Consider the following 22479-nt stretch of genomic DNA (forward strand, 5'->3'; position numbering starts at 1 on the left):
GGGGTCCGGCAGTTTCTGTCCTCTCCTTGTAGTGGCCAGGAATCTTTCTTTTACGTGGTAGAAGTGGATCCTCATGATAGTATCCCTTGGTAGGTGATCTGCGATGAAGTCTGGCTTAGGCAGCCTGTGAACACGGTCTACAACCAGTTCGTTTTCTTTCACATCTGGTAGGGTAGTTTTGATCATGTCCAGTACATAATCTTTCAAGGCATCTGTCTTTACTGACTCCGGGATTCCTCTTATCTTTATATTATTTCTTCTGTTTCGGTCTTCGGAGTCAGTTACTTTCTCCTTTAGCCATTCTACTTCCTTTAAGACTACTTTGTGGGCATCTACCAGTTCATTGTAGGCTGTGGTGATGTCCGATATCTTCTTCTCTACTCTGGATACTCTTTGGTCAGTTTCCCATGTATGTTGAGTGACAAATGTTGCCAGTTGTCTCATTTCTCCTCTGATTTCTGTTAAATTATTTTGCATCAGTCCCCCGAATGAAATCATAAACTCCTTGAAAAATTGTTGTGTCATCGTTTGATCAGTAGCGGGGAAGCTTGTTATAACACTCATGGGATCTGGAGTTGTAGGGTCCTGTACAGGAATTTGTCCTCCTTGAGATGTCTGGATGTTCTGAGGGTTTGTACGCATGGTTTGCGGATTTTGCGTCCAATTGTACGCATTGGCGCTTGTTTGGGCGTCTTGGCGCTCCGTACGCGTAAATTGCGGTGGATGCGTACTTAAATACGCGTGCGGCGGCGGCTTAAGCGGACTGCGATCTCTTTCATCCTCATTCTCTTCCTCACTCTCTTCCAAGCAGTCAAGCCTGTCTCTCTTTCGATAGGGAGTAGCTAAGGGAGCATACCTGTTCCTTTGAGCCAGTGGAGTGTGAGAGGATGAAGAAAGCTGTTCCTCATGTTGCTGATAGCGGCGGCCATCTTGGATAGGATCTTCATAAAGATCTGTAAGTTTTCTGGGCACTGGAGAGGCTGATTTCCTTCCATAAGTGGCTCTTTGCCAAGCCATTGCGTTCAGTAGATGTTCCCACACGATTTGGTGTAAAACAGGGGCTTCTAGAGCTGCTTTGGGTCGCTGTAGAGAGGTGTCTTAGCAGAGAGCTAAAGGCTCAGGCAGCCATCCAGCTTCAGCGTCAAGCCACGCCCCCCCACTTTTTGTAACCTTGACACACAGTCACTCAATGACCAAGTTTGTGAGCTTTCAGGTTCGTGGCATCAAAAATGTGTGAATGGAAGCAGTTTATCCAGCAAGGAAATCTGATTGGCTGTTTGTGGCCCCGCCCCTTTAGTGAATTTGGACCCCAGTCACCCAATGACCAACTGTACCAGGTTTGAAGCCTCTGCCACTAACAGTGAAAGAATGGCAGCAGTTTTAATATTCCCCTTGAAAATCAATAGGTGAATTTTGATTGGCAGTTGTAGGCTCCACCCACTTTCTTGAATCTTAATCGCATTCACCCAGTGACCAACTGTGGCAAGTTTGAGAACCCTGCGATTAACAGTCTAAGAATGGCTGCAATTTACATTTTTCCATTTAAAATGACAGGCTGAAATTTGATTGGCTGTGTTAGGCTCCTCCCACCTTTCCTGGATTTGTAACATCCACAGTGACCAACTGTGCCAAGTGTGGGGACTCTGGCTTGATTACTGTGAGAATGGCAGCCTTTTCCATTTTTTCCATTGACTTGAATGGGTGAAATCTGATTTGCTGTTTGTAGCTCCGCCCAGGTGTGCAGGGGGGCCGCGAGACCCCCAGAACATATCATCCTAGGTAGTAAGGGATCTGTATACCAAGTTTCGTTCAAATCGGTCAAGCCGTTTTCGCGTGATCGCGGCACATACACACACACACACACACACACACATACATCCGATTTTATATATATAGATATGCTCATGGATCTGATGAAGCTCAGTTGTTTGATAACCAGCCCTTCAGGAAATTACTGATAATGCAAATGAATGCAGTACTTGAACTTTATTTTGACTTGGCATCGTAGAATCATTTTCTCTTTAACCTTCTGTACCTTGTAATCTGCTAAAGCAATGCAATATCTAAAATGCATGGAACAAATGAATTCATTGTTAAAATCAGTTTTGTAACATAATTACACAAGGGAGTTAACAAGCTATTTAAAAGGTCAATTTATGATACACACAACCATCAAGAAGTAACTTTTCTTCAGGGATAATTCTACAATAGTGAGGCTAGAAGCATTACAGAGATACCATAAAAGAAATAATATGCACTTCTTAAAGAGGAATTGTGACCAAGGATTGAACGTCATCCCAATCAGTAGCTGATACCCACTTTCCCATGAGAAATATTTACCTTTTCTCAAATAGATCATCAGGGGAGTCTGTATGGCTGATATTGTGGTGAAACCCCTCCCACATTGTGATGTCAGGACCTAGGTCAGGGAAATTTCTTGCATTATGGGAATTAGGGCTGGTGTTCTGGAGCTTTTTTAAAAATGCTTGCAGGGGGAAAACCACTTGGCTAATGAAAGTAAATGGGATGGTGCACACCAGAGCAGTTTGTTTTTTCCACAAACGCAAACTCGGGGGCTTCAGCATTTTTTAGATTTCTGAGGCGTTTCTGCCTCAATGTTAAAATATAGGAAAGTGGAAAACAGCTCTGAAAAACGCTAGATCAGAGCTTTTTTCCAGGTGTTTTTGTTACAGAAGCTGTTCAGTAACAGCTTTACTGTACCAAATCTACACATAAACGCTCCAAAAAATGCTAGGCGTGTTTAGAAAACCTCTCTAAACATGCCTAGAATCGCTCTGAAAATCTGCTTCAAAAACCGCTAGTGTTTTGTGGATCTGCTAGAGGTTTTTGGTGTGCACTGGGCCATAACGGCTTTTTCCAACTGCCAAGCAACCAGTATCTCACTCTGTGCATATGTACATCTATAAAAAAAAAACCTTTAAGGACCTGTTTTCACTACACGCAGATTGGATGCAAAATGAATGCAGAAAAACTGACTACAATGAATGCCTATGGGAAAATCTGCGTCAGAAAAATCGTGTTTAGTGGAAACAGGTCCATTGGCTTTCATTACAGTTTTTCTGCATCCATTCTGCATCCAATCTGCGTGTAGTGGAAACAGGCCCTTAGCCTATCGCAATGTTAGTAGGTATGTTTATAAATAATGGCAGTTGGTGCTGTCTGTGCGATCTTTTACTTGTCTGGCAGCAGTAAAGATGATTATGTTCACACTGATTGTTGATCAAACAATATGAACAAATTACACAGCGGGTATCAATCATTTCTTGATCTTTCTTCTATTTTTTAACTTCTCTATTTGCATGTATTGATTTATCTTTTTTTTTTTTTGCTAAAGTTCCTCTTTAAAGTGTACCCGAGGCATCACAAAGTGAAAAAAGTCAATACTTATCTAAGATGAGGGAAGCCTTTGGATGCTATCCACAGCCTCCTCTGGTCCCCATCGCTGAGCGTGTAACCCCAGAAGATTACCAACAAGGGCTTGTCAGTAATCACAACAGGGTTCTCTGCTCTGACCTCACTGGGCTATAATCCAGGCTTCCCACCAGCACAGTCAGAGTCTTGGTTTAGGAAAATAATATTGACCCAGACATACTGTATGTATTATACATTTGCTGGGAAATAAACATTCACATATTGAAAGTTTATTAAAGGATCCAAGGATCCAAGGAATCCCAGAAGTTATGCAGTTCTACAAATGCAAAGTTATCTGAATAATATAGAAAGTAAAATAGAGGGTTTAAGGGTAACGCTAACTAAATATGAAACATTGATACTACTACGCCAAAGATCCCATAAAGTTCTTTCATGTCTTTACAACTTATTGGGAGAGTTTGGTAAGGGTAGAAAAGTAAAAAGCTCTGAAAAATGGGAAGTGGAACTTATCGATTGACAACGCTCTTTGGGCTAGAGCTCTTAAAAACATCTGGCAAATACCTATCAATCAACTCCAGTTAATTCAGTACAAGCTACTGAATAGATGGTACCTCTCCCCTGACCGGTTGGCTAGAATAAAGGGATGCCAGTCTAACGAATGTTGGAGATGTGGGGCAGATGACGGTGCTCTAACTCATATTCTGGGCATGCCCTGAAATAAAAAAGCTGTGGACTGCCATAATATCTGTCGGCAGGGATGACAATAAGCCTTTTAAAGACCTGGACAGTAAAGTGGTGATTCTTGGGTTGGGGATGAAAACGGTAGCCCCTCATTAAAAGAAATAGGGGTTTTGGTGTCCAAAAGACTGATTGTGCAGATATGGAGAGAAGTTGTTACTCCAACCTTGGAGGACTGGATTGGTGGGTTATCCAGTACCCTTGAGGACTGCACTGGACTTATGGAAGAGGGGTCATTATCTAATAAACTAAATGTAATTAGATCCTCTTGGGACAATATACTAAGCACGACTATGTGATTCGGGGAGAGATTTATAGGGGAGAATGAAAATAAATTAATGGAATGTTTAGAGTGTAACGAATGAAAAGAGCGAGTATGTATATACAGTATATATTCTGTAGAGTGTGTTTTTAAGTCAAATATGTATGTGAAGTGTGAAGATGTGGAGTATAGATGGTTGTAGCTTAAATTTTGTATCATATGAAGCATATTTGTAGGAGTTAGGGAATAGCCTAAGGCTTTGTAATCACTAGGCTTGGGAATATTACACAGGCGGAATGGTTTATAACTTTGGTAATCATTTGACTTTGGTTTTTCCTTTTAGTTTACTTTGTGTTTTTGTTTTGTTTGTTTTTTTGTTTTGCTTTTTTGCCTTACTACAACTTTCTCTTTTAAAGTTGGAGGGAGGGATAGAAGGAAGAAGAAAAATAAAGGTTTTATTGATTAAGCGATAAACCAACAATGATGCAAAACAATAACCCAACTCAAGAGGGCTGCGATGAAGCTTGTATTAAATGGTTGGGCATATGATACAAGAGCTGAGTTGGAAAAAAAAAAGTAATCACAACAGGGCCATGCTCCTTTTCAAGCACAAGCCCAGCAGTACTGTGCTCAGGCTTAAGCGGCTCCATGCTACTGCAAAGGCATGGCTATGCTCGTGTAGGTGCAGGGCGGCCATGCTTGTGGCAGAAGAGGAGCGTGGCCCCAATGTTAATGATGATGACGGTGAGCATTAGGGGATTGAAGGGCAGTGTGGGAAGCTTCGGGAGGATCCTCTGCTTAGGTAAGTATTTACTTTTTTAATTTTGTGACTCCTCTGGTTCTCTTTAAGTATTATCTAACACCACTGTTTTTAAACTGTGATCTAAGGACCACTGGTGGTTGATTGTAAGTAAGTCTTACCACACAATGAGTAAAGCAGAATACAGTACATTATAGCAATGCATTATGCTCTATTCATCATAGGTAAAGGTGGCCACTAATGATACAATTTGCCAAGCGATCGTTTCCAAACAATTATTTATATGAATGATTGAAAATGATCGTTAGGGACCACAAAAATCTCCAAACCAATCAGATTAATAAAATCGATCCAATTTTCGGATCGATTCTGCAATCTGATCAGATTGGTTAGGAGATTCTTGTCCCTTAGTGGTCCCTAACGATCATTTCCGATGACTCATAAATAATTGTTTATAAGCGATCGTTCCGCAAATTGTATCATTAGTGGCCACCTTAAGACTTTATGCACCTTATTTTGCTTACCATAGTTTAGTGAATCTCCCCCCAATGTATTGCATTCTGCTCTACTCATCATGCAGTAAAACTTTGCATTGTTCTGCTAACACAGTTTGGTGGGTAGCAAGCCCTAAATTAACAAAAACATTTTTTTTTTTTTTTAGTAGTTTTCAATACATTTCTTATGTTTTTTTATAACTGTACATTAATATGTCTATTATTTTTACAAGATAAGAAGTGAATGAAATTGCTCCTTGGCTTCTGTGATTTGGTATGCAAGTGGTTCAAGGACCATAAATCTTTTAGAAACATTGGTTAGACATTTAATATTTCCTACCAGCTCAGCAAAACTATCTGAATTTCCATGATACGTTTACAATAGGTATTCAAAAATATTCCTTTCAATTGAAGCATTTATCTAGTAGTAGGAAGAATATTATGGAGAGCTTGCACATTCCACTCCTAGCAATATTACAGTCAAAGAATCAGTGTTTTTAAAATGCCATCCTAAACAGCAGGGGTGCCCACACTTTTTCGGCTCGCGAGCTACTTTAAAATTTGCCGAGGCCAGGAGATCTACCAACGTTTTAAATGCTAAGCACGCCCCTCCCCCCCGCGTAGGTTAGCCAGGTATATGTGCCTGCAGCATAGGTTAGCCAGGTATATGTGCCTGCAGCATAGGTTACGTGCCCTCAGTATAGGTTAGCCAGGCATATGGGCCCTCAGTATAGGTTAGCCAGGTATATGGGCCCTCAGTGTATGTTAGTCAGGTATATGGGCCCTCAGTGTAGGTTAGCCAGGTATATGGGCCCTCAGTGTAGGTTAGCCAGGTATATGGGGCCTCAGTGTAGGTTAGCCTGGTATATGGGGCCTCAGTATAGGTTAGCCTGGTATATGGGCCCTCAGTGTAGGTTAGCCTGGTATATGGGGCCTCAGTGTAGGTTAGCCAGGTATATGGGCCCTCAGTGTAGGTTAGCCAGGTATATGGACCCTCAGTGTAGGTTAGCCAGGTATATGGGCCCTCAGTGTAGGTTAGCCAGGTATATGGGCCCTCAGTGTAGGCTAGCCAGGTATATGGGCCCTCAGTGTAGGATAGCCAGGTATATGGGCTCTCAGTGTAGGTTAGCCAGGTATATGGGCCCTCAGTGTAGACTAGCCAGGTATATGGGCCCTCAGTGTAGGCTAGCCAGGTATATGGGCCCTCAGTGTAGGTTAGCCAGGTATATGGGGCCTCAGTGTAGGTTAGCCTGGTATATGGGGCCTCAGTATAGGTTAGCCAGGTATATGGGCCCTCAGTGTAGGTTAGTCAGGTATATGGGCCCTCAGTGTAGGTTAGCCTGGTATATGGGCCCTCAGTGTAGGTTAGCCTGGTATATGGGGCCTCAGTGTAGGTTAGCCAGGTATATGGGCCCTCAGTGTAGGTTAGCCAGGTATATGGACCCTCAGTGTAGGTTAGCCAGGTATATGGGCCCTCAGTGTAGGTTAGCCAGGTATATGGGCCCTCAGTGTAGGCTAGCCAGGTATATGGGCCCTCAGTGTAGGTTAGCCAGGTATATGGGCCCTCAGTGTAGACTAGCCAGGTATATGGGCCCTCAGTGTAGGCTAGCCAGGTATATGGGCCCTCAGTGTAGGTTAGTCAGGTATATGGGCCCTAAGTGTAGGTTAGCCAGGTATATGGGCCCTCAGTTTAGGTTAGCCAGGTATATGGGCCCTCAGTGTAGGTTAGCCAGGTATATGGGCCCTCAGTGTAGGTTAGCTAGGTATATGGGCCCTCAGTGTAGGTTAGCCAGGTATATGTACCTGCAGCATAGGTTAGCCAGGTCCTCTGGACTCCTGGAACGCTCTGGGACTGGCAGGCAGGCCGCTGGCCAATAAGGATGCAGGGGAAAAGAGGCGGAGAGGAGAGAGGCAGCGCGGCCGTTACGTCATGGCTGGGGGCGGTGCCGGGCATGTTACAAGCACGCACGTTGCAGGCTGCCCGCCACCGCCTCAGTCATGACGTAGCGGGCCGCGCCGCCTCTCTCCTGCCTCTCTCCTTGCCGCCTCTCCTCCCCTGCATCCTTATTGGCCAGCTAAACATGATGAGCTGCTGGCCGCAACATTTAACGAAACGCGGCCGAGAAGCCGCGATCTACCGAGAAGGCGGTCGCGATCTACCGGTAGATCGCGATCAACCTATTGGGCAGCCCTGCTTAGTATACAGGCTCTGCAAATGATTCCCATAATCCCCTTTTTCTGGCAAAGAAATATACTTATATTTATGTACGGTGCAAAATGTTAAAAAAAGTTTACAAAACATTTGAGTGACATTTTATTAAAAAAATATATATGCGCTGCAATTTTAAATCAACTGCTAGCACCTTATAAGTGCTAACATTTCAATGCTATGAGGAGTTCCATAGTCTTGCAAAGAGCCCCAGCAGCTCGTTGTCACCTGCAAACAGCTAGCCAGTTCTTGCCCCCAGGTTCCCTGTGCTTTGGTCCGGTGCCCACAATTCTGTGCCCACAATATCTATTATGTTGTGCAGCATTCTCATGCTACAATATGCCTCTGATGTCTGGCACCAAATATAAACTCTGCTTAGTTCACTGAGTCATTGACTGTAAAAAGATGTCTGTGATTCCTTAGCAGCATTCGAGGAATCTGTACAGTGTCTATTTTGACCTGTTCCTCTGGTTGCAACTCATCTTAACACTTACTCAGGGTTTTTGTCTGTGTCTTCCTTCTTCAAGCCTTAGTTCGAATTACAAATGTACTCGTCTGCCGTCATACTCTGCTGTATGATTTGGTAGGCTGCGTAGCTCTCAATTTGGTCATCAGTTGTCAATGAAGAAAACCTGAGAAGTAAAAATTTGTGAGCTGCTGCCCAGCCAATTCCAACATTTCTTGAGCATATTAAAGTGAAGACTTAACTTTCTTTAGTCTTCGCATTAGTCTAAATCTAGAGTCAAAGAAATGTGTTCTACTTGCTGGCTGGTTTAGGTATTGTAAAGCTACTATTACATATGGAACACCAAGGTTGATAAATTAATCCTTTTTTTTTTAGAACTTGGGGAATATGTAAATAATATATAAATATCAACCGGTGGACATATTCTATATGTTTATTGTGAAGGTAGAAAAAAACAAAGTTTTGTAAAAGTAATACCTTTTAGTGGCTTAAGGTAGCCATACACTGGTCGATTTGCCATCAGATCGACCAACAGATAGATCCCTCTCTGATCGAATCTGATCAGAGAGGGATTGTATGGCTGCCTTTACTGCAAACAGATTGTAAATCGATTTCAGCATGAAACCGATCACAATCTGTGGTGGTGGTGGTGCTGCCGCTGCCCCTTGCCCGCATGTCCGCATACATTACCTGCTCCGCCGGCGCTACTCCCCCGGTCTCCGCTGTCTTATTCTCCACTCTGGTCTCCGGGTCCGGCAGGCTTTACTTCTTCCTGTCTGGGGGAAGTTTAAACAGTAGATCGCCCTCTACTGTTTAAACTTCCTGCCGGGACAGGAAGAAGTGAAGCCTGCTGGACCTGGAGACCAGCACAGAGAAGAAGACAGCGGAGACCGGGGGAGTTGCGCCGGCGGAGCAGGTAATGTATTGCAGCTGTATTGCGTCTGTCCTCGGGCACTTGAACGCCGCTATTGACGCACTCCCGACCTGCGGTGATTGAGAATAATGTTCCGCACGGACGGATCGACGGGAACGATTGATTTCGGATGGAAATCGATCATTCTGTCAGTGTTTGCGCAGTGTTTGCGCAACGATTTCACAGCAGATTTGATCACAGTGATTGAATCTGCTGTATATCGGCGGCAGAATCGTTAGGTGTATGGGCCCCTTAACTGATGCAAGCTTTCGGGAAACTAGTTCTCTCCTTCAGGCATATTTCCAGTAGTGATCATCGTAATCTGCTTATCTTATCTGCATATTACAATTACGCAAATTTTTTCAATTACTGCCATAAGTAATGATGATTTGGACATTCAATTGATCTTGTGTAATGGATTCTAAATTTTGCATAATTTTCACATAATTTCATGTCGACTTTAGTGGTTAATAGCAATGCCCCCATACAAGCTATTGTGACCAGAATGAAAGTATTTTTATAAAAAAAAAAACCTTGTAGAAACAACGATTTCAAAAATGCAAAGGAAAATTGTTTCTTAAAATTTTCTGAATTTTTTCCCTCTGATTTCTCAAAATCAGTTTTATCAAAAATCTCTCTTTTTTAGAAATTCCTTTTTGACTAGTACCCACTCTTCTCTTTAAACACTTGAGGACCGCGGTGTTAAAACCCCCTAGTGACTAGGCCATTTTTTACTAATTGGGCCATTGCAGCTTAAGGCCTAGCTGCAGGGCCGCACAACTCAGCACACAAGTGGTTCCCCCCCCCCTTTTCTCCCCACCAACAGAGCATTCTGTTGGTGGGGTCTGATCGTTACCCAGTTGTTTGTTTTTTTTTATAAATATTTTTGCTATAATTTTTTAATACATTTTCTTATTTTTTAATTTAGTTTTGTATTGCCCCCTCCCTTCCTCCCCCAGCCAGCCCATCAGCGTGATCGGCTGTCATAGGCTTCCGCCTATGACAGCCGATCACTTCCTAGACTACAGAGGGGACAGCCATAGCACACGGCTGTCCCCAGTACATGGTTATTAGACGGCCGTTTTGCCGTGTAACAGTCTCCGAGCAAGTTGAGAGACTGAAAGCGGAGCGGAGATGCGCGCAATCTCCTGCTAGCCGCATTAAAAGCCATTCATGCTATTCAGCATGGAATGGTCCTGGGGCTGCTGCCGCGCTCGCACTTGCATGGAGCAGTGGGCAAGCAGTTAACATACATAACAATTTTGGTGACAATGGCATGTATGTGTGCTTTGCTATCAACCGCTAAAGTCAGCAAAAAATGACACAAAAATTGCACAACATTGCTAAATTATGGTTCCTGATTACATTTATAAATGAAATTAATTACGCTTTTCCCAAAATTATGCATTACAATTTCACATCATTATTGCAATATACAATGCAAAATTACAGTTATGTGAACATTGTGCTCATCACTAATTTCCAGATGTTTGCTGAGGTAACACACTGTATATAAATACTAAACACATAGATGGCAGTTGTACTGGTTACTATTTAGGAGTTAGGTGTCAGGTGATCAGTAGCCTTGAATTGTTGTCTCTGCTCACTGGCAGCTTATTAAAGAGGAACTCCAGTGAAAATAATGTAGTAAAAAAAGTGCTTCATTTTTTATCATAATTATGTATAAATGATTTAGTCAGTGTTTGCTCATTGTAAAATCTTTCCTCTCCCAGATTCACATTCTGACATTTATTACATGGTGACATTGTTACTGTGGGCAGGTTATTTAGCTGTTTCTAGCTGCTCTGTCTGTTAGACAGCTAATAACAGCTATTTCCTGTCTCTGAACATTGTTACATTGTGGCAGTTTGCCAGCAGTACCGCGGTATTCAGAGCCTCTTGTGGGAGGGGTTTCAGCACAAAATCAGTCACACAGCGCCCCCTGATGGTCTGTTTGTGAAAATCATTGTCTTTCTCATGTAAAATGGGGTATCAGCTACTGATTGGGAAAAAGTTCAATTCTTGGTTGGAGTTTCTCTTTAAGTGTCACTAAATGAAAATACATAAACTATTGACCATTTTGTATCTCCCCCTGCTCACAGAAGTTGTATTTTGCCAGGAAAACTTTTATAGCTGTAATTGGCTTATCAATGATGTTTACTTTATTCCCAGCAAGGTAACGACAAGACACTGTCACTTTCATACTTAAAAATTAACTTGTTTAGGCATCAAAAATAAGAGTAAAACAGCCTGGTTATTAACCTCCCTGGCGGTATGATTCCCGCGGCCGCAAGGCCGCGGGAGGGTTTTTTTTACTTTTTTTTTTTAAGCATGTAGCTAGCCTAGCACTAGCTACATGCTTCCCCCCTCCCTGCGGCATCCCCCCGTACCCACCGATCGCCGCCGGCGCGTATGCCCATCCGGAAATTCCGTTCTGAACGGGATTTCCATGAGGGCTTCCCCCGTCGCCATGGCGACGGGCGCGATGACATCACCGACGTCATCGACATCGTGACGTCAGAGGGAGTCCCGATCCACCCCTCAGCGCTGCCTGCCACTAATTGGCCAGGCAGCGCACGGGTCTCGGGGGGGCACCCTCTGATGCGGCGGGTAGCTGCGAATCGGCGCGGGGCGGTGGCGATCGTAAGTAACACGCAGCTAGCAAAGTGCTAGCTGCGTGTATTAAAAAAATTATGCAAATGGCTCAGCGGGGTCTGAGAAATCCTCCTGCGCGGCTTACCTCGTGTCCAGCACGGGGTTACCGCTAAGGAGGTTAATGTGTTTTCCACTGTACATACACATGTTTATCTCATCATGTCATATGTTGCCTTGGATACACTTTAAGCACACAGTGCGGGAGGTAAGTATGACGAGTGTATGTTTATTTTGACTTTTATTTTTCAGTTCAGGTTTGCTTAAAGGGAAGGTCCAAGCAAAAAAAAAAAATGAGTTTTACTTACCTGGGGCTTCTACCAGCCCCATGCAGCCATCCTGTGCCCTCGTAGTCACTCACTGCTGCTCCAGTCTCCCGCTGGCAGCTTTCTGACCTCGGAGGTCAGGGCCGAATTGCGTACATTTTTACACATTCCCGCTAGTGCAGGAACATTAACACATACATTTTTACGCGTTAGTGGTGCAACGCGTACATTTTTGTTCCTGCACTAGCTGGAATGCGTAAAAATGTATGCAATGTAGCCCTGACCTCCGAGGTCAGAAAGCTGCCAGCAGGGGACTGGAGCAGCAGTGAGTGACTACGAGGGCACAGGATGGCTACATGGGGCTGGTAGAAGCCCCAGGTAAGTGAAACTCATTTTTTTTTTTTGCTTGGACCTTCCCTTTAAAGTCAATAATTGTGTACACATTTCACAGCTTAAAATAGTCAAAATTTTGAGGGTGGAATAGTACCTTTCACTTTACTTCATGTATATTTGGTGCAATACAAAGAGAAATACACGAAGCATATACTAAAATAATATGTCATACTCCTGGCAGGATAAAGAAAAATCATTTTACAGTAAAATAATTCGCTTATTTAGCTATTTGCCAATGACATCTACCATAATAACTCAGTACTCTCAATAATAACACTAACAAATATTAACCACTGTACATGAATCGAAAATACAAGCTTAATAACATTTGGCATAAAAAATTTGTACAGCACAAACTCTGGTATATGTCTAGTAGGATACACTAATTTGCCTCCAGTAGTCACTTACAGAAGCTGAATTTTGTCATGTTGCCATTTTTCTCTGTACCGTTATGTGCACATCAAGACGATTAGTGTTCCTGGTAATGTTCTTGATGGTGCTTAGTGGTGTAGCTAAAGGGGATGCAGAGATTGCGGCCAAACCAGGGCCCTTAGACCAGAGTAGCCCACTATGGGCCTTCCCTGAACTGTAGTATTAGTTTTTCAATGGTGCTATGCTGGTAATGATCCCATCTATACATGATATGAATAGTGGTAATCATTTCCAACCTGTTCCCTTCCTCCACTTACACCTCTCATACTTGGATGTCCTTGGCAGTAAGGATCACAATGTGTGGAAAGAGGCGCCCTGGTGTATGTATAAAACTATTTAAAAAACAGGATAAAATAGAAAAAGGTTGAGGTGGCTTACCTCAGTGATGAAAACTTTTGTATAAACAAAGAGTTTTTATTTTGCACAGGCAACGCATTTCATGGGTCTGAGCCCACTTCCTCAGGCCAATAAAAGTGCCAATTGAAAAAAGCCATCCAGAATAGGGAGCCTCTCAAAGGCTCCCTATTCGGGATGGCTTTTTTCAATTGGCACTTTTATTAGCCTGAGGAAGCGGGCTCAGACCAGTGAAATGCGTTGCCTGTGCACTGTGCAAAATAAAAAGTCTTTGTTTATACAAAAGTTTTCGTCACTGAGGTAAGCCACCTCAACCTTTTTTCATTTTATCCAGTTTTTAAATAATTTTATACATACACCAGGATGCCTCTTTCTCCATATTGTGCTTCTTAAACATCCCCCATAAGAGTATGTTGGTGGGGTTGAGACAGACCACTAGTGGTTCCCACCACAGTGGAAACCTGTCACTTTTATCTAGGAGAGCGACCGCATCCAGGTCCATCTGGACCACCCCGAGTGAAGTCGGGTTCATTGTCTCCACCTGCTTTCTGTGGTTGGTTGCCCCATCTGCAACCCGCCTTTGTGAGTAGAACATCTATTTCTTTTTCCATTACAAATAGTTTACTCAAACATATTGCACTGCTGGGCTCCCATTTTGTTTCCTGTATTTCTCTAGGGTGTCAAGACACCCCCACTACTCCACACTGGCAGTAAGGATGCCCATGTCTCTGGAACTTTCACTAAAGTAAATAGTGCAGGTGTATGGGAGTCATCCATGGCAGTACGGACTCTCGCTTAAAGGACCACTATCACGAAAAAAAATAGGCAATTAAAATCTGACAGAACTAACAGGTTTTGGGCCAGTCCATCTCTTCATGGGAGATTCTCAGGGATTTCTTTGTTTTCAGCAGCATTTCCCGAACAGCAGTTTAACTGCCAAAATAGTAACATACCAGCCAGCCTCCCTACTCACTTGCACACTATTTTGTCAGTTAGACTTTGCAACTGCTGTTGAGGAAATGCTGTTGAAAAGAAAGGAAACCCTGAGAATCCCCCATAAAGAGATGGACTGGCCCAAAACCTGTCGGTTCTGTCAGCTGTTAACTGCCTACCTTTTTCGCAATAGTGGTCCTTTAAGTAGCACTACACATTATTGATCTTGAATGATAACATATTGTAGGGCTGGGATCTAGGAAACTGGACAATCATTGTCATCAAGAGCTGCCACTGCTCTAATAAGTTTGTTTTTAAATTAAAATGGCAATGAGGTTTATTCACCAGGTTAATCAGTGGCTGAGGCACAGAGGGAGGTTGATGGCCGATGTGCACATGCTAGATTCTCGATAGAGGCAGCCAGGCAGAGAACCATCTAGCATATGTACAGGGATTAAGACTGGTCAAATCATGCCTTTTAAAGCAGCAGGGTCAGCCATACTATGCCAGGAAAAATAACACATATACAGTATAAGAAGATAACTACTTGATTGCAGTGCCTTTTATATAGTAAATAAAGAGAATTCTGTTGTAGGCATTTTACATTTTGATTCCCTCTGACTGAAGCTAATCATGACATCATTTACTCCCTTACTCTTTTTATTCTCCTAGAATGTGCACTGTCATAGCTAGCTTGCTTTGTAAACATGTAAGCACAGAAAGATCAGGTTTCAGCCTCATGTCACACTGAACTGCCCTCAGCCAATCAGTGAGGAGCAGGAATGTGGGAGGGTTGATGACATTTTTTCTTCTTGTTGGCAATGTACCATATAGAGCCAGGCTGACAGAAGAGATGTATTACCCAGAAACATTTCTGAATAGATTGGAGAGCTTGGAATGCAGTGTAAGACTGTAGGATTCATAATAAACACAGAGCACTGAGAAAATGGAATTTGATTTGTGGCTGACAATTCCGCTTTAATGCTATTGCCTTCTAGTGGGCAGCTTATATTTTCTAATATTATCTCAAAGCAGTCAGTCATCATGAGCAGATGCTGAACCTGAAGTGGCTGCAGATCTTTAGTTTCTATAAAACACTATCAAGACATGAGCAACCAGAGCAAATAAATAACAAGAAATATAAAAAAATACAATAGCCTCAGAACTATTTACCCCCAGTATCACATTGTGTAGAGACTGCAGAAAGAGAAAATGAATTACATTTATATATCTATAAACCAAAAGAAAGTATAACATCTGTTAAAAGACGTTAAAAAAACTTTCAGCTATGATTGTAACATAAACTGCTTTGCCCTTAAGTTTATTTTTGTTTCTCTCTCTTCATATAAACCTTGATTGTGCCTAATAAATTAGAATCATTTTACATATTTTGAATTGTCACATGGAAGGTACAAATTATCTCTACTCTGTGCTGATTGCAGGTTTTCAAATCTCCTATGTATAGAAACCATTCACAGCAGTACTTAGAAATCAGCTAATAGCTCTAATAATGTATGCTCCTTGTATGATATAAATAAATTAGCTGCAGATATTCCACTTTAAAGTCTAAATCATCTAATTAAGGTACTGAAAGCTGAAGCATTGCATTTTGCAAAATATTTTTAACTACTTCCCTTATGGACATGATCACGTATCATTTAGTCATATGTACAATCAAACACAATGACTGAACTTTTACAGTCTTTTGGCACTTTTGCTATTCATGTCAGCTAAGAAGTTCTCTATCTAGGGACCTTTAAGGGCCCTTTCACACTGTGTCCAGTGCATTACATTAAAATTCAGCACACAACTGATGTATAGCAGACATGCAGAGCAAGTTTCCCTATGGACACTTTCACACATGTCCGTTAAATTATTGTCAGCTGCATTACAACGCAGCAGTGCACGTTTCTGGGCACCAGAATGCACTGCTATTCAATAATGAATGGCACACCTCCAAATTGGACTTGCAATGGATTGTTTTTGGGTTATGTTAAACTTATACATTAGCGGAACACCTAAAAGTGAGGGACCCTGAGTCAACAGACAATAAACCTTTCCATATTCATGATCACATCAGCGCTAATGTAATAAATATTGTTTGTTGTCTTCCACCACCAAACCAAATAATAAAAATAATAGTATTTTTATATTGCTTTTCTTCCTGGGGACTCTCGCACTGATTGTTGAACTGAGTTCCATAGAGTAGGGAAAGCATGGGAAAAGGCCTGTGCGCCAAATGGGAAAACAGACTTACCAGACTGATATAGAACCACACTATAAGGTCTTAAAGGAATACTATTTAAGTATCTCAAATTTCTGGAAGCAGCATTAATCAATATGGCAATATGAGTCAGAACGAACACAGCATATGTTTCTGCTGTGCAGTGTGTCTTTTTTTTAAAGGGAAGGTTCAGGGAGGGGATTCAAAAAATAAAAATAAATTTCCCCTTACCTGGGGCTTCCTCCAGCCCGTGGCAGGCAGGAGGTGCCCTTGCCGCCGCTCCGCAGGCTCCCGGACTTCTGCATCCCACGACGGCGCGCTGACGTCATCGGACGTCCGCCGGGCTGTACTGCGCATGCGCAGTAGTTCTGCGCATGCGCAGTACAGCCCGGCGGACATCCGATGACGTCAGCGCGCCGGCGTGGGACGCAGAAGTTCCAGCAAATGGAGCGCAGAAGAGCCCGACCTGGCAGCCGGCCTGGCCAGGTCGGGTCGGGCACCGGAGACCACCGGGAGCCTGCGGAGCGGCGGCGAGGGCACCTCCTGCCTGCCACGGGCTGGAGGAAGCCCCAGGTAAGTGGAAATTTATTTTTATTTTTTGAATCCCCTCCCTGAACCTTCCCTTTAATATACCTTGCAGACAGCGTCCCCTGAACAAACTGACGGCGACGGGTTATTAGGGCAGACCATTATGCTAGAGGTGATGCCTCTTGCCGAGTGCAGCTGTGGACTATACTGTTTTATGCTCCCCAACATCAGTGCAAGTTATGCAGCATGTTACTATGAGGAGGGAGAGACAACAGCTCTCCCTCCCTCTCACTCCAAGTCTGCCCGGCCAATAACACCATGCTTACTTGTCCCCTTCTGTTTGCGTGTGAAGAGAATCATCAGAAGTTTCCCTTCACACTAGTGAAGCCCGGTTCATGAGGGATTGGCTCATTTGAGCCGGTTCTTTCCTGTGAGTCGAGTGATCCGACTCATCACACTGAACCGAATCAGTTCAGTGAATGAGAAAGACACTGAACCGAATCAGTCCAGTGGATTAGAAAGGAATCCTTTCTCATCCACTGGACTGATTCGGTTCAGTGTGATGAGTCGGATCACTCGATTCACAGGAAGAACCGGCTCAAATGAACCAATCCCTCATGAACCGGGCTTCACTAGTGTGAAGGGAAACTTCTGACGATTCTCTTCACAAGCAAACAGAAGGGGACAAGTAAGCATGATGTTATTGGCCGGGCAGACTTGGAGTGAGAGGGAGGGAGAGCTGTTGTCTCTCCCTCCTCATAGTAACATGCTGCATAACTTGCACTGATGTTGGGGAGCATAAAACAGTATAGTCCACAGCTGCACTCGGAAAGAGGCATCACCTCTAGCATAATGGTCTGCCCCAATAACCCGTCCCCGTCAGTTTGTTCAGGGGACGCTGTCTGCAAGGTATATTAAAAAAAGACACACTGCACAGCAGAAGCATATGCTGTGTTCGTTCTGACTCATATTGCCATATTGATTAATGCTGCTTCCAGAAATTTGAGATACTTTAATAGTATTCCTTTAGGCATGTTGTGAAAGAAGACTACACTGTTCCAGGAATCACCAATGTACAGGATCTTCTAAAAAAAATTAGCATATTGTGATAAAGTTCATTATTTTCTGTAATGTACTGATAGACATTAGACTTTCATATATTTTAGATTCAAATACACACAACTCAAGTAGTTCAAGCCTTTTATTGTTTTAATATTGATGATTTTGGCATACAGCTCATGAAAACCCGAAATTCCTATCTCAAAAAATTAGCATATTTCATCCGACCAATAAAAGAAAAGTGTTTTTAAAACAAAAAAAGTCAACCTTCAAATAATTATGTTCAGTTATGCACTCAATACTTGGTCGAGAATCCTTTTGCAAAAATGACTGCTTGGGTTCAGGTCAGGAGAGTTGGCAGGCCAATTGAGCACAGTAATACCATGGTCAGTAAACCATTTACCAGTGGTTTTGGCACTGTGAGCAGGTGCCAGGTCGTGCTGAAAAATGAAATCTTCATCTCCATAAAGCTTTTCAGCAGATGGAAGCATGAAGTGCTTCAAAATCTCCTGATAGCTAGCAGGCCCGGCCCTAGACTTTTTGCCGCATGAGGCAATCTTTAAAGAAATCGCCGCCCCCCCCCCCAAGCCGTGGGTGTGGGGGACCGCCCGAGCTGGAGGGGATAACGGGCAGGAAAGAGGTATTGGGCCTAGCGGCGGGGAGGAAGTGACGTCAGTGGAGCGCACGCTGGAACGAGGAAGAGGTGAGTGATCCCCGCCTGTTGCCTCTTACAATAGCTGCAGGTAGCCAGCAATATAACTTTTTAAAGCTGGAGGGGAGCGGAGGATGGGGGACCCAGGCGAGGGGGGGGGTCCGACCCCCCTACCCGCCGCTAGGCCCAATACCCCCTTCCTGCCCGCTATCCCCTCCAGCTCGGGCGGCCCCCCACACCCACGGACGGCTGTGGGTACTACTTGACACTGGACTTCAGGCATTTTGGCATTTCCCTCTCACCAGTCTTCCTCCAGACTCTGGCACCTTAATTACCGAATGACATGTAAAAGTTGCTTTCATCCGAAAAAAGTACTTTGGACCACTGAGCAACAGTCCAGTGCTGCTTCTCTGTAGCCCAGGTCAGGCACTTCTGCCGCTGTTTCTGCTTCAAAAGTGGGTTCATGCTTCCATCTGCTGAAAAGCTTTATGGAGATGAAGATTTCATTTTTCAGCACGACCTGGCACCTGCTCACAGTGCCAAAACCACTGGTAAATGGTTTACTGACAATGGTATTACTGTGCTCAATTGGCCTGCCAACTCTCCTGACTTGAACCCCATAGAGAATCTGTGGGCTATTGTGAAGAGAAAGTTGAGAGACGCAAGACCCAACACTCTGGATGAGCTTAAGGCCGCTATCAAAGCATCCTGGGCCTCCATAACACCTGATCAGTGCCACAGGCTGATTGGCTCCATGCCATGCCGCATTGAAGCAGTCGTTTCTGCAAAAGGATTCCCAAATAAGAATTGAGTGCATAACTGAACATAATTATTTGAAGGTTGACTTTTTTTGTTTTAAAAACACTTTTCTATTATTGGTCAGATGAAATATGCTAATTTTTTGAGATAGGAATTTGGGGTTTTCATGAGCTGTATGCCAAAATCATCAATATTAAAACAATAAAAGGCTTGAACTACTTGAGTTGTGTGTATTTGAATCTAAAATATATGAAAGTCTAATGTTTATCAGTACATTACAGAAAATAATGAACTTTATCACAATATGCTAATTTTTTTAGAAGATCCTGTATTCTCAGAGTGATTGCCTATGCTTCGGGTGTAGGATACACCACGTCATGGAAGATAATAATAATAGAACTCCTATATAAGTGCATACTATAAAAAATACCAATTTATTTGCTCAGCCAGAGCATCAGTTTTGACAAACCAAGAAAATAATGCTTACTCATGCCGGCCATTGCAACAGGGACCCAGAACGTGAAACAAGTCTGCATATCAGTGAGCACCGCCCGACAGGTTTTATTGTTGCATCAGAATCCATTTACGTCTCAGCTTTTTTTCTGTTTCTATCCATTTCCATCTGCTTCCTTAAATTTTCCATCCATTTTACGTGCTTCTGTGCTGGTGTTCACCATTAAACACTTACATACTTCTTATGTAACTGCTAACATAATGGCACCACTGTGCATGCAAGATGCTACCCCAAAGGCATACATCCCAACTTTTTGAGCTGAGAAAGAGGGGATCTTAAGCCACTCCCCAACACTCCACTAACCATGCCCCGCCACACCCCTAGTCACGCATACCATAAAGATTTCATAAGAAAAATATGTTGCCTTATAATTCAAACCACACTGGTCCTTTCTATCCTAGTTCCTTCATATTAACATTTTAAAATTAGTAATATATCAATTTAAAGCATGGGAATAAAGTTTAGAGTCAATCAAACACATTTTTTTGTATATAAATATATATACTTACATAGAAAGAGGGACAAAGTCCTGAAAGAGGGACAGATGAGGAGGAAAGAGGGACAGAGGGACAGGGCTCCCAAAGAGGGACTGTCCCTCGAAAAGAGGGACAATTAGGAGCTATGCCAAAGGCATCATAACACAGGTGGTGTCACACACATGCAAGCATGGGTGCCATGGAAAGCATGGGGGGCTTTTGCAGGCTGAAGGCTAGTATGACATAGAGCATGCATGCATATCAGATCTTTACACTTAACTAGTTGCACTCTTACGCTGGGTATACACAATGAGATTTTTCAGCAGATGTACTGTCTGATCGATTTTCCGATCGTTTTTCAGGTCATTATTCTGATCGATTTCCATTCACTTCCATTCTAACAATCAAAAATCAGATTGGACCTGTCAGAAATTATCTATCAAACCATCTATTTATTTATTTTATTTATTTATTGTATTTTTAAAGCGCCCACATATTACGCAGAGCTGGACATTAGTTTAGGTTACAGACAATATTTAGGGGTGACATACAGCAATATGACAATACAGGAATACAAGAAAATCCAGATCACGCGGCACAGTATGAGTACAAGGTAATGCTCAGTCAGTCACTGGAGGGGAGCATGGAGATTAGGCAAGTGGAGTTCACTCAAATGCATAGCATGGGTGCACAGTAATGGAAGTGCATGATCAGGTTGGACACAAAAGGAGGAGGACCCTGCCCAAAGGCTTACAATCTAGAGCGAGAGGCAGGGACACGAAAGGTAGGGGACCAGAGTTCAGCTGCGGGTTTGGAGCACTTGTGAGGGGGGGGGGGGTAGGCAAGAGTGAAAAGGTGAGTTTTGAAGGCCTTCTTGAAGATGTTGAAGGAGGGGGCTGCCCTAATGGGTGGAGGTAGGGAGTTCCATAGTGTTGGAGCAGCTCTTGAAAAGTCCTGCAGGCGTGCCTGGGACTGGGTAATGCGAGGGGCGGTCAGGCGAAGTTCATTGGAGGAGTGGAGTGAGTGGCTAGGTGTGTACCTCTGAGTAAGATCGGAAATGTAGGTTGGACAGGTTTTGTGGACAGATTTGTATCTGTGTTTTTATCTGTACTGTACTGTATCTATCTACCAAAAAATCTCATGGTGTATTCCCAGCATTAATGCACTACTGATACTAAACACAGTAGCCAGGGAGCTTGCATATTTTATTTAATTTATTTAAAAAGAATAAAACTTCTATAATGCATTTTCTTCAGGTTTCCGGTAAGCACTTTGTATAAATCCCTAGCTATATTTCATAAGGTATATGAAAAGAAATCAGTACATTTCATGCAGTTAAAATTTTTTAAGTGATATTACAACAATCTAAGGTCTATTCATCAAAGTCATGCAACCAAGGGCACGAGTGAAAAAATGAGTTTGATTATTTAATTATGTGCATTTTCACCAAAGAAGGTATAATGAACCTGTCAGTGTTACACATTACCAGCAAATGCATCTCATGCGCAAGATGGAGGTGAAATGATCTTGCTGAGAAAATTACACAGGAAAATGTGTAATAACATAAAGGTTCATGTAGTACTATAATTATTTGTTGACCGGCCCATGGAAAAAAAAAAAGTGGTAAAATTTTGATACATTTTGTCAACTTATTCCCGTCATTTAAAGCCAGAATTCATAAGAATAAAGCTGAACATAGTATGTTTTTTATCCTTATATATGGTTAGCACAAAAGTTATTTTAGTGTTTGGAGTTTTGCCAACGGTAAGATTTTCTATAGTCAGGGTAGCTATTTAAAGAGCAAAAACATGCAAAAACAAGACAGTAAAATTTTTCCTATGTAGCTTTCACGTATAGCAGATAGTAAAACTCTGACAGATTTGACTGGATTTGGCTAGTCCATTTCCTCATGGAGGATATTCTGTATTTGCTTTTTTTTAAGGCCCCTGCGGAAAGGATCTACACAAAGATGCTGGCCTATCTTCCTTACTTGTTTTCACAC

The 22479-nt window shown here is 42.8% G+C and overlaps 1 protein-coding gene and 1 long non-coding RNA gene across 2 annotated transcripts in view; one reads left to right on the forward strand and one right to left on the reverse strand.

The window, feature by feature from the left end:
- The window catches only part of LRRC2 (leucine rich repeat containing 2), a 351879-nt gene that overhangs the window by 54533 nt on the left and 274867 nt on the right, over positions 1-22479 (forward strand). The gene's annotated exons all lie outside the window — the stretch shown is intronic.
- LOC137553255 (uncharacterized) lies at positions 1972-10771 on the reverse strand. Its single transcript, XR_011027231.1, has 3 exons — positions 10686-10771; positions 8351-8488; positions 1972-2063 (listed from the first exon to the last, which is right to left on the reverse strand). It is a non-coding gene; the product is annotated as an uncharacterized lncRNA (long non-coding RNA).

Source organism: Hyperolius riggenbachi, chromosome 1, assembly GCF_040937935.1.
Source record: "Hyperolius riggenbachi isolate aHypRig1 chromosome 1, aHypRig1.pri, whole genome shotgun sequence".
Classification (NCBI taxonomy): domain Eukaryota; kingdom Metazoa; phylum Chordata; class Amphibia; order Anura; family Hyperoliidae; genus Hyperolius; species Hyperolius riggenbachi.